At 42.9% G+C, this 12,651-nt stretch overlaps 1 long non-coding RNA gene across 1 annotated transcript in view; it reads left to right on the top strand.

Moving 5' to 3' along the window:
• The first annotated feature begins 5,091 nt into the window (after positions 1–5,091).
• LOC109374570 (uncharacterized) overlaps positions 5,092–12,651 on the top strand; it is a 96,814-nt gene continuing 89,254 nt past the window's right edge. The window contains exons 1-2 of the long non-coding RNA XR_002122421.1: positions 5,092–5,167; positions 6,031–6,088. This is a non-coding gene — a long non-coding RNA (uncharacterized LOC109374570). The remainder of the gene's footprint in view (positions 5,168–6,030; positions 6,089–12,651) is intronic.

A 12,651-nucleotide genomic window follows, 5' to 3' on the forward strand; every position in this document is an offset into this window, starting at 1 on the left:
AACTGCAGAACAATTTTATGAAAGTACAGGTGAACCTGTTTAACATAAACGGGCTGATTTGACAAATTGATCATAATGACAAATTGCTCAACATGACAGATTGGTCAAAAATGAGTATGTCTTGGCATTGGCTTCCAATTATTTGTAATTTTGTGCACTATGGAGATGCTTTTGCAATTTTTATGCACCTTTAAGTATTTTCATCTTTTTTATCAAAAGGGGGGGAGGAGTAATTTTTTGTGTGTGAACTCTGGGAGGGTTTAAAAAATCTGTACATTTCTGACCACTTTGTTTCAATATTCTTCTCCAAACATGTCACTGAGTGTGCATTGAGATTGCACGTAACTTCTATTGCTTCAATCTTGAAAGCAGAAATTGTTTGAAATTGTAGCAGTGTGATGACATAGAAGGGTAAATGTTATGCTTAAAATGTTGCTGGAAAAACTTACATTAGAGTAAAATGCATATACAATGGGAAAAGAGAAAAACATGATTAAAATGAAAGAAGTAGACATCATTGATAGAATACAAATTAATTTTAAAATATAAAAAAATCTTTAGAAAGTGGAAAGTGTTATCTGAATTATTTTTAGAGTTTTGAAATTTGCCTTTAGACAAATCACCTGGAGCTAGAAATGAAACTAAACATTCATGAGCACAAACAAAAGCATTATGGTTAAAAGAGAATTGTTTAAATATAGAAGGAACAGAAATACAAAAATGCATAGGTTGCAAACACCTCTAGTGTACAAAGAACATATGTGGAAGTACATAGTGTCTGGAAATACCTTTGTCATTTCAACTCATTCACTCATGACCTTGTCAACTGCCTCCAATTTATTTTTTGTATAAATTACTTAGCAGTTAGCAGGTGTGATGCCTAAGTATCCACAAAAAAACCTTACATATATGTTCTGTTTCTGTGGAAGTAACAAGACCTTCTCTACCATCCATGAATAACAGGGGCGTGTAAGTTCAAATTCCCATAGGAGGAGCTTGGCTAGCATTTGATATGTGATTTGAGTTAATAAAATAGATTTTATTTGGGGCTTACCAGTTGAATTTTATCTTCATGGACAAAGTTACAAATCGGAGAAAATGAATTAAAATTCATTTCCTTGGAAATGTTGTTCTCGGATCCTGCAATGGACAGATGGAACTCCCATTTATTCTTTGTTTTCTTTTGTCAGCAATGGCGGCAGCTTTGTCGCCCGTCTGTGTGCCTTTGCTTCCTCCTGGTTTCTGGAAGTGGCAGCATGTCACAGAGCAGCACAAGACTAATGACAGCGATTCTGGGCAGCTCTGACAGTCAGAGACACGCCGCCGTTTCCAAAGAATGCTCCTTTCAGAAACGGGAAAAAGAAAAAAAAACCTGTTTAACTTTCTAGAAAATGAGTCGATTCCTTAAAATGAAAGACAGCATTAAGAAAAAAATCATCTTTCCTTAAAAATTAAAATTGTTTTGAGACATTTTTGATGATTTAAATAAAATTCAGTTTCTAAGACAGTATTGAGAACTCGTTCCTTTCTAAAAAAAAAAAGTTTTACTTCAAACAAATCAGATATAGCATAAAATCCACAGTTATCCTTATATGAATCACATTCTTTTAAGTACCCCAATATTCAAATGTTAAAACTGGGTATAGAAAAGCAGAGCTCTCGTTATGTGGTCCTGTGGCTTTAGTGTCATACGCTGAGATGGCTGAGAACATTCCATTCCATAATCAGTAAACATTAACTTAAGAAAAGTTTACAGGAAAGTGGAATGCAGTTTGACAGCGGATCTCAGAATAGTGTTCCTGTAATATTAATCAGGCATGGTAACTACTGCCTAAGAATACAGCTTGTTCCCACTGTCATCCCTCTGCTATTATACTCAGTTCTCAAGTACTTATAAATCTTCTCTATTGTGGAAAGTATTTTAAGAAAGATAATTCATCACTCTGACTTTCTTGAGGAATCAACTAGGAAAGGTGTAATGCAGAATAGTCTTTCTATAAATAAGAAGACAATTGATAAACTAGAAGAAAGTAAAAAGTGACAGTATCACTGGGTAAATTTTAGGCATCTATGGAGGGTTACTGGTTAGAAAGTTTGTGTGTGTGTGTGTGTGTGTGTGTGGTGTGTGTGTACTCTAAGATGATAGATAGATAGATAGATAGATAGATAGATAGAAATAGATGATATTAATAGATAGGGATGATAGATGACAGATATAGAGATAGAAGGATAGGATACACAGGCAGATTGTAGAGGATAGCTATAATACTCTATATTCTAGCTCTGTAGTGACTGAGATCCTTTTTTTTAAAATTGAAAATCATAAAACAAAAAGAGTTGGGATAATAATAGCATTTGCTAATGTTAGCAGCTTCTCAGGATTCCATAATAGATACATTAACTTGGGCTAGTCCACATTGTGAAATAGAATATTAGAAAAAACCAAGAAACTCTCACATGGACACCCACCATTTAATAACCAACAACAAAACGTTATGACTTTTATCATCCTATCTTTATTTCGGGTTACCACTTTGTAAAAGCTGAATCTTTTGTGTCTGACTTTCGTCACTCGACGTCATGACCCTTGTTGTGTGTGGCAGCTCCACTCTCCCGATGGAATGTTTCATTTTGTGATTAGACCACAATTCATTGATAACATCTACTCTTCAAGGATATTCGGGTGGCTTCCAGCTTTTGACGCTTAGAACCAGGACAGCTATAAACACTCATACACATTCACCGAACTGAGTGGGTTCATGGGCTGCAATTCCAAAAGCATGTTTTTCCCTAAACGGCAGTTTCCAGCTTCAGTTTTTTCAACTGGGATACAGACATTTGTGAAGCAATTGGCGTGCAGGATTTATTGAGATTTTTATGGTTCCCCTGCCCCTCCCCACCATTCTTTTACTGGGTTCTGGCCTAGGAGTATTTTGAAAACCATTTTAACTGGCGTGCTCACATTTATCTGTGTTGCTAAATATTTGACTTAGTTTTTATAAAAACAACCATCTTTGTTTCACATTAATAATTTTTTATCTGCTTAATATTTACTGAAACAACTAGGGTTTGAAGCAGGCACAACTGCGTGTTGGAGGCAGAAGCCTGTGAGAGCAGACTGGTTTCAAACCCCCACCCTGCTGTGAGCACCAGTCAGCGGGCATCTCAGCGGAATGGAAGGCCTGTTGATTGCAAAAGGCAGGCCTGTTTTGGTTTTCTTGAATTTTGCTATTTTACTTTATTATCCTTTCTTTTTTTTCTTCAGCATATGCTCTTTTGGTAAGCTGCCTAGGAAACAAGGTGGCCACGAAGGAGGCGTAGCTCCATAGGGGAGGAAGGAAACACCTGCCTATGTGCGCCTTCCTATGCAGTTATTCCTGTCAAACTTTACATTTCAGGCCACCTTCGGAAGCCCTGTATCTTCCCCCCAACTGCTTCTCTCAGCTGCGAGGTGATGCGAAGCAAGGAACTCAAGCGGTGTTCTAGCAGTACAACTCCAACAGAAAGAGCCAGGAAGGTAAACAAATGGCTTCCACGACGATACCACAAGCTCCAACTCTGTGCCAGATCAGCGGGCCTCGCACTTTTCCCCCCTAGCGTAGAGGTGATGATGTAAAAATACCTTGGCATCAGTGAAGGTGTCTTTTTATTGAACAAATAATAGCTAAAATGGACAGAGCACTTCATATGTGCCAGGAAACGTTCTGCTTACTTCATTGTCCTGAACTTATTTAACGCCCCAAACAATCTTTGATGCGTTATTGTTATTCATCCCCATTTCACAGGTAACGGAAACATAACAGGTTTTAGTCATGTCCTCACTGGCACTCAGCCTAAAAGACTGAGCTGGGGTTAAGTAATGGACCTGGGAGGTGACTCACCGCAGACGGACGGCTGTTCCGTGGCTTCCACCAGATTCCTGAGCACAGGGTGATGCTCTCGTGATAGTAACGGATGGATCTGGGGGGTTGAATGGGTTCCCTACAAAGGTTGTGCCCCTGTCTTAATGCTCAGAATCTTTGAGAGTTACCTCATTTGTAAAAAGCTTTCTGCAGATGTCATGAAGTTAAGGATCTTGAGATGCGATTGTCCTGGATTATCTGATTGGCCCTAAATGCAATGACAAGTATCTTTATAAGGGACATGCAGAGGAGAAGCCGTGTGAACGTGGAGGCGGGGACCCGGGTGATGCCACCATTACTCAAGGAACACCCACAGGCCCCGGAAGCCGGAAGAGGCGAGAACTAGGCTCCCCGGAGCATGCAGGCAGCACCCTCGGCCAGCCCTGGATTCGGGGCTGTGGCTCAAGAACTGTGGGAGAATCTAGTCCTGTGTTAATTTGTTAGAGTGGCCACAGAAAACATACAGTATAAGAAATAAATAAAAAGAACTGAAGAAGCAGATTGAGAGGCAGAGACATTTGCATCCATTAGTATTAGATTTTTACATAAAAATATTTCAACTCTCATTTCCCTGGTGAATATTTTTACCCACCTCTGAGATAGTCACTGATATAAACTTGCATGTTATTTTTAAGAATTTGTCATTGTCTATTTTTAATGCAGTAATTTCCTAAAAGGAATACATAAAATCGTCCAAATCAAAGCAAATGTAGTAATAATCAGGGTACATAGCATCTTCATCTTGAGCAGCTCGCTTGAACCCCAAGTTAAGAAACTTGGGGTCTCTATCACTCATCTCAGCTACATTCATTGATGGTTTTTTCCTCTAAGTTTTGGAATAAAGAAGTGGAATCTCGTGGGGAAGATCTGTGAGCCCCTTCAACTGACACTCAAGCTCATATGACATCGAATTCTGTGTTTCGCCTCTCTGTGTGCCTTATCAGCATTTACCGATAGCAGACACAGTGACCAGGTGACCGGGGCTGCTGGAACAGGCTTTAGGGACTGGTCCCCTGATTAGGGCTCAGTCTCACTGAGCCTGTGTCTCTGGGCTGTGAGCCGCACACGTGTTTCTCATTGCTTCCGTCCCGCTCAGGTGGGAGAGGGTGGGCGGGACTGGCTGGGACTGCGCACTTCCTGCCCAGGTGAGTCAGGTTCTGATAAAATCGCAGCAGGCCGGGCTCCGGGTGGTTTCTGCTGAGATCAGGCCGCGTTGAGGTCCTGGCAGCACTGGGTCCGGGGTGCTTTGTGCCCGAGTCTGATCGGTGAGTTCCTCTCTGTGCTCCTCTGTCGCTCTCCCCAATCTTGGGGGCAGTGGTTCCCTGTTTCCTCATCTCTCCTGGGGATCCCAGAACTGTGGGTGTTTCAGTCCCTGAGCTGTTGGCATCCCAGCTCTTGTGTTTGGGACCGGAGACCCAGCCAAGTGTTCCTTTTTTCTCCCCTCTTAGAATTCCCATGTCTGCGCCCATTACCCAGGTGTCCTGGGCGCTGCCTGCTTTCCCATCAGAGCCCTTAGCATATTGACCAGATTTGGTAGAAATCCCTGGTCCGATAATCCCAGCACCTGCCATGCTGGTCTCCCGTGGTTCGGTCTCTTCAGCGTGTTTTTCACCTTGTGACCTCCGGGTGACGTGTGTTTGGCAACTTGGGGGGAAAGGCAGAGTCGTAAAGAGGCCACAGTGATGTGAGGAATGGGGAGCCCTCCTGTGGTCCTAGGGTGATAACTAGCCTTTGGGGAGCTGCCCCCCTGAACTGTGAACCTTACCAGGGCCTCTCACCCCCCTCCCCCCTTCCTGGGACAGGCTGGGTGGGGGTGTGGAGCTGGCCTTTTCTCCCCATGTGACATTAGAGCCAGCTGCAGTCGGGTGTCCTCGGCCCCAGGGGGGTCAGGCTCCGGTCAGACTGTTCTCCAGAGAGCAGCCCTGGTTAGAACCATGGAAGGTTCCAGCACATTTCAAAATGGCTCCTTTCCTCCCTGTGCTAAAGGGGGTGAGGGGGTGGCTTGACTCTGGTGGTTACTGAGAACCTGGCCAGGCTCCTGGAGGTAAAACTCCTCCATGTCTGGGTGCCCAGGAGGCTGTAAGTCAGACCTGTCCTCACAGAGCCTCAGAGATCAATTCTGTTTCAGGTCCTGCCGTCCTGACACTGCTTCCCGCAGCGGTTCCGGCTCCTGACGTTCTGCTCCGGTGAGTAGTGGTTTTCCGTGTCTGTCTCTGCAGTTTGGGGCCAGGGTGTTGCCTGGCAGCCTTGCTTCTCTTAGGGATTGAGGAAGAGTTGGTTTTTCGGTCTGTTCAGATTTCTACCTGATAGAAGGAATCGGAAGTCCCCCCGGTTGGATTAATGTTGACACAAATGTAGTCACATAACAAACAACCCAATAAAACTCAGAAAGATTTCTATCAGTCCTGAGAATTCCTCAGTGCTCCCACCCAGGCCACTCCAGTGCCCACGCAACGGTTCTTCTTGTCGTTATCACTGTAAGTTGATTTCGCCTGTTGTTGATATGCACACAGTGGAGGCCCACGGTCGTTTTCTGGGTTGGGCTTCACTCGCTCAATAGGATGTTTTTGAGATTCGCCTGTGTTGTTCCACGTGCTAGTGCATTGCTTCTTTTTACAGCTGTGTATCATTGCAGGAACATACCACATGCATTCGTTCTCATGTTGAGGACGGTTGGTTGTTTCCATTGCTACATAATTTAGTCATTGTTAATTTCCAGTGTTTAGTTCACGTTGCTGTGAACATTGCAAACGTATCTGTTTGTGGACACGTCTTAATTTCTCTAGGATAAATGCCTCAAACTGGGATTTCTAGGTCACAGGGTGGCAGCATGTTTAACTGGCTAAGAAGCCTCAGGCTGTCTTTGTAAATGATTGAACCATCTTAAATTCCTAGGAGAATAGGAAGAGTCCGTGCCCTAATCAGTTCTTGGAGTCTTCAGTCTTTTGAATTTTAGTTATTCCGGCGTTTCTAAACTGGTGGTTTTGATACACAGATCCCTGAATACTAATGCTATCAAGGGGGGCTTTATGGGGCCGTTGCCTTTTTATGCATTGTTAACTGTATTATATATTCTGGATTCCATTCCTTAGATACATATACCGAAATATTTTCTTCCTGCCTGCACTTTCCTTTTTACTTCTTAAGTATTGTCTTTTGATGAACTAAAATGTTTACTTTCGATGAAGTAGAGTTTATCAGCTGCTCATAGTACATTTTGCATCCTCAGGTGTCCTTGTCAACCCAGTGGCCTCAGACACACTGTTCTGTGTTTTCCCAGAGAACCTGTAGTTTTCCCTACACCTTTTATGTCTGGAATCCCTTGTGAGATAATTGTGTGAGGTGGGAGGTTGGAGTGAAGTTCCCTTTTTTCCACAGATTTATTCTGTTGTTTCATATTATCTGTTGAGAATACACTTTATTTCTATTCCCTGAATTTGTTTGGCACTTTGGTTGAAAAACAAACTGTGATTTCTCGGCTTTCCATTCTGTAACATTGATATTTTTGTCTAATTTTATGCTGGTACCACAGTGTCATGAGTATAATTTCTCAATAGGCATTGATCTATGACAATGGCAATCCTGCAACCTGGCTCTTCTACTTTTAAAGATGATTTTTCCTATTCTAGGACCTCCGCCGTTTCCACACTTATGTTAGAACTGGGTAGCCTATTTTTACCAACAAAAAGCCTGTTGAAATTTTCACTAAATTGCACTGTCTTTCTCGGCCAGTTAGGTTAGAATGTGTGCTGTTTTGTGGTTTTCACTGTAAAAGCTTGGCAGGTACAGGCAGAACTTGGTGGTCCTGGGGTTCGGTTCCAGGCCACCCCAGTAAAGCGAGCATCACGGTGAAGTGAGCCAAGATCTGTCTTAAAGTCATCTCCATAAATCAGAAATGTCCCCTCATTGAACAACCCTGGTGTAAACTGGCACAGGTTGGGTCAACCACGGGTTTGCTCTGCGAACCCTCTTATCTGCTGCCAGCTAAGTTTAAATCCTGTCTTTTGTCATTATACTCTGGAGAGTTTCTGACCACGTACTGAGAGGCGGTGGTGCGGTGTCAGGATGGTGAGAAGGACTTCTTCCCTCGGGAGGCCTCGTTGGAGCCGCCCCCTGCCACTGGAACACTCGCAGTGGCCCATGGGCCTTGCTACCGCTCCCCGCCCCCCCCCATTACAGCGCTGTCTTGCTGGGTGTCCCTCCACATGTGACAGCTCCATGTGCGCCGGGACCCTGATTCTCCATCTGTTACCCTGCACGGGAATGGTCAGAGCTGATGGATGACCGGGTGCTGTGTTCATCCCAGTGATGACCTTGGCAAGTCTTGCCTGAGAAGCTTGGAAACTTAGTCTGTGATAGACATCACTTGGTATCCTCCCTGTCTCTTCTGAGGTGACAGTCAGTGCCCTGTCCAGGGAACTGCATGCAAATGGTGCCCCTGCTTACCCCCCAGTTAGCCCACAAGCACTTCCTGTCGCATGGCTTGGACACCCGCGAGAAGAGAGGTAGTGTAGTAAACCACAAATTAAACCCAGTGTGGTGGATGGTGAGAAGAAAGCGAGATCTGGGGCTGCGTTCCTGAGGCAGAGGTCCCTCCAGTGGTCGTGTGGGCCTGAGGGCAGGAAGGAAGTGATGAAGGGGTTGGCTTATACTCGGTGATATAGGAAGCACTGGGTGGCTTTACTAAAAGGCTCTGCTTAATGGGACTAGTGATTCTGAGAAATCCTGATATTTGGACATAATGATTTACATTAGGACAGGCAAGATTACAGTACAGTGGAAAGCTGGCCCTGAATCTCCCTGTCAAATGGAATTCTGCTGTCATTGTCTTTGCTCAGACGCGGGCAGACAGGGTCACCTCTGTCTGGGCAATGCTGGTGGTCGTGCAGAATAGAGAGAGCATGGCGGACCATGGCACGTTCCTGGCATTTCTGCTGAGAGCTGGCCTGTGTCACTTCCATTCAGCCTTCTCATAAAAGCAGATCACCTAACCAAGCTTGAGGTTTGTGCAACAGAGAAGTAACAATCCTTCTGAAGATAGGAGGTGGTATTCTTGAGCGAGAGTGTACCAAATAAAGCCAATGTCGCTGAAGCGCTTCAATAATTAACTGTTGTAGTACTTGAGATTGCATGGCAACATGCCATATTAAAAGGCAACGTATTTTTAGTCCCTTTACCCGACTTGGGTTTGGTCTCATTCCTACAACTGATAATATATGTATATAATATATGTGAGTGTCTATGTATATACTTAGGAACATTCTATGCAGTATCTTTTAAAATCTGCCATATTGGTCCGACCGAGTGGCTCAGTTGGTTAAGAGCTCGCTCAAGAGTGTGAGCTCTGAGCAACAACAGTTCAATTCCCAGCCCGAGCTGAGCTGCTGCTGAGCTGCCAACAGGTGGCAGGATGGCTCAGCTAAATAAATAAATAAATAAATAAATAAATAAATAAATAAATAAATAAATAAATAAATAAATAAAATCTGCCATATTAATATTAAAGAAATTCATAAAATACCAAGGGTTTTCCTATGTTCTCTCAACAGAGATTCTGCGTTTATGTAATTAAAGATCAGATTTGGGAAAAGGGGAAATAAAAACTATGGTAATCTACAAAAAATATGGCAAACAGCTCTGGATGTTTGGAAGATGTGTTCTTTTCCAATGTGACATAACTGCTGACGTAGGGCTGGGCACGTGGCTAACGAGGGTGGGGACCCCATTTCTCATGCTCCTTTCAATCAAATGTGGATATATGGCAAAATTTTGGCCAAAGATAAGTAATAGGAAGTGTCTCATGGCAGCTTCCATAAGCTCAAAAAAATAAAGGCATCTACCCCCTTTCTTCTTTATTCCTTAATCCCACTGCCTTCCACGTAGATTCTTTTCTGAACCATGAAGACAAGGGGCGCGTGCCAGGGATGGTGGGGCAGGGAGCATGGGTTTTGTACACATGAGCCTTACATGACTCCTCTGAACCCAAACTTACGTGAGAGCAACGTCAACCCCTATTTTCTATTTTAGAACATACCTAAAAGGGAGCAAAGAAACACCCTCTGGTCAGAAATGTATGTTACTATTTTATAGGGGAAAAATATTGTCCAAAAACCATATATCAAGTGGCCTCAGTCTTCAATTGTTTCCCTTTCTTATGGATAAAAGTAAGAGATTCTGAGGTTCCAGGCCCTTTTAGTTTTAAAAAAAGCTGAGAAGAGCACTCAATGGAAGACATTTTCATTCTGACACAGAATTCAAAGAAAATACTTTGTCATTTAAAATAGACTTAGTAATCATTGGCTTTCTTTGTGTAGATTATTATACATTTGAAACTTGAATGACAAAGATGAGAGAAAGCCCCAATTCACTGCATGATTGACAGCCAGCTCTGTGGTTCAGTCCTGAATCAGTAGCCTGACTATCACCAATGTCATTCAGTTCATCAGGACTGGAGACAGACAGAAACTACCAAAACCAACTGGCAAATGCCTTAGAATAAATGCCGTTTGGGTGATTTTATAGAGAAATATATTAAAAGTTAGCATTTTTAATTCAGCCACAAGTGGTATATTTTTATTTGCACAAGTAGAATGAAATGACGGGGTTTGTGCGAGGCAGGGCCATCTCCTGACAAGAAGCTGTGGCATTTGGTATTACAGGGGGAGCTAAACATTAAATGGAGAGATTCCATGGAGACCAGATTTCCTTCCTGTTTCTTCCTGATTTCCTTAACACTTCCTTGAAGTTTAGTTTAGGTAAAACAACATTTTTAGCTTTGCTTTTTGTTTGTTTGTTTTTTCTCCCATCTCCTTTGGCCACACACACTGAATTTTCTAGAATGTCTGGTTATACTAGTTTTAGTGAGTAGAGTTAGTTAATTCCGACTTTAACCAATTATTATCTCTGTTCTAAGAATCAAATGGTAAATCTTGACCCTTTAAAATGTATGACTAGTGTCTTGATGACTATTGATAAGCAATTCTATGAGTTATAGCACAGTTCATTCTTTCCAGCTTTAAAATGGTAGCCCCTAGTTATAGCAAGTGAAAGATAATTTCAAACTTCAAGATTTAATTGTTGCATTTTGGTGGTATTAATTTTATATTCTCTCTCTCTCTCTCTCTCTCTCTCTCTCTCTCGCTCGCTCGCTCGCTCTCTCTCGCGCGCACACACACACACACACCATATTTTATGAGTCACCCCAAGTGTACATACTTTAATTGTCCACTAAAACTTGATCAGTCTTGAATTTAGGAAGCAGTAACAGCCTTTCATTGCATCTGGGGGACATTTAGTGTTCCCCGCAAAGAGGAAGAACACAGCTGATTGTGACAGTACACTTGCATATGGAGCACCAAGGGACAGTGACACTGTCTCTTCCCATTCTCCAGCCCCCTCCTCACCCTCTCCCTCTATCCCCCGCCCCTTCACTGTTTTCTTTCTCTCCATCCCTCTTTCCTCCTTCTGTTGCTGCTTTTCTTCTGCCTTTTGATCCTCCTTTCCCCCTCCCTCTTCCCTGTCCCCCTGCTGCCCTCCCCCATTTCCACTATTCCTCATCCCCCACCCCAGTTTCTTCTTTATTTCTAAGAAAAATATGAATACTCTAAGATTAGGGTCATTTGATTAATGACATATTGGCTCTGATATTTTCTGTGACTCAGACCATATGATCCTGACAGCTCGCTTTATTTCTCTCTTAGAAATAAAATGGTGCATGATTAGTGCTATAAAATATTTCATCGGCAGAGCACTAAGAGGTGGAGATTAGGAATTCAGAAATAGGGACATCGATTGTCCCAACACCCAAAGCCTTTCGCGGCATTTCCAACCACATTTCCATTACTCTGTTCCTAAATACATATTTTTGGCACAAAATCTTTGTTTTTGAAGTGATTTCATAAAGCTTGTCCCTTGTGTCTAAATGTGTTTTTTTCCCTCTTAGCTTCAGGCAAGCTGCTTCATTTTCTGAGGCATAAGAGTACTTTCTTTTTGCTATTTTTCTCCCCTGTAGCTTTTAATAAATTTATAGTCTAACGTTTATTCTACTCTTACTAAATTTTAATAATTTTAACATTGTCTTATTAATACACACACATATTCTCCAATCTCCCTCCACAGGCTAAAACAAATCTGTTGTAAAAAGTAGAAAACCACTAAACCCCAGAACTCTTCTTTTTAGCAGATGTTCCAAAACTGCTAGAATATGTTAAAACACATGCTAGAGACTTTAAAAATTGCCTCATCTAAACCATCAGTATCACATATGAAAGCAAAACGCTGGTTCGGTGAGGGGAAGGGATTTGCTTAGGATCAAGTTATTCGCGTGCAGAGGGGTCATGACAGGGACTCGGAATGTGGGAGCCCTCATCAGTGCTCACAACCAGCTAATCCTCAGCACCTGTGTAAAGGACGGGGTCACGTCTTCAGTGGAGTCTAGGACGCTGGTTGACCAGTAGGCCGGCTTGTTCAAGGTGTGGTAACAGCCCTTCCTGGCCAGTTTCCCTCTGATTCAGAGACTGGCAACAGAAAAGCGGTGAACGCCAAGCTGGCAGCAAAGACTCCAGTGAAAACTTAGGTTCTGCGAATAAGATTTGCTCACATACTTGATTTGGGTGCAAAGTAGGAAAAAAGCCAGTAGCTCGTGAGACACGTTTTGCTGGTTCAGATTTCGCAGTGACCTAGCGCTGCCGGTTCTGACGGGGACTTTCTGATCTTGTCAGCACAGCTGTCCTCACATAGCACCTCGATG

Source organism: Hipposideros armiger, unplaced genomic scaffold (assembly GCF_001890085.2).
Source record: "Hipposideros armiger isolate ML-2016 unplaced genomic scaffold, ASM189008v1 scaffold_1, whole genome shotgun sequence".
Classification (NCBI taxonomy): domain Eukaryota; kingdom Metazoa; phylum Chordata; class Mammalia; order Chiroptera; family Hipposideridae; genus Hipposideros; species Hipposideros armiger.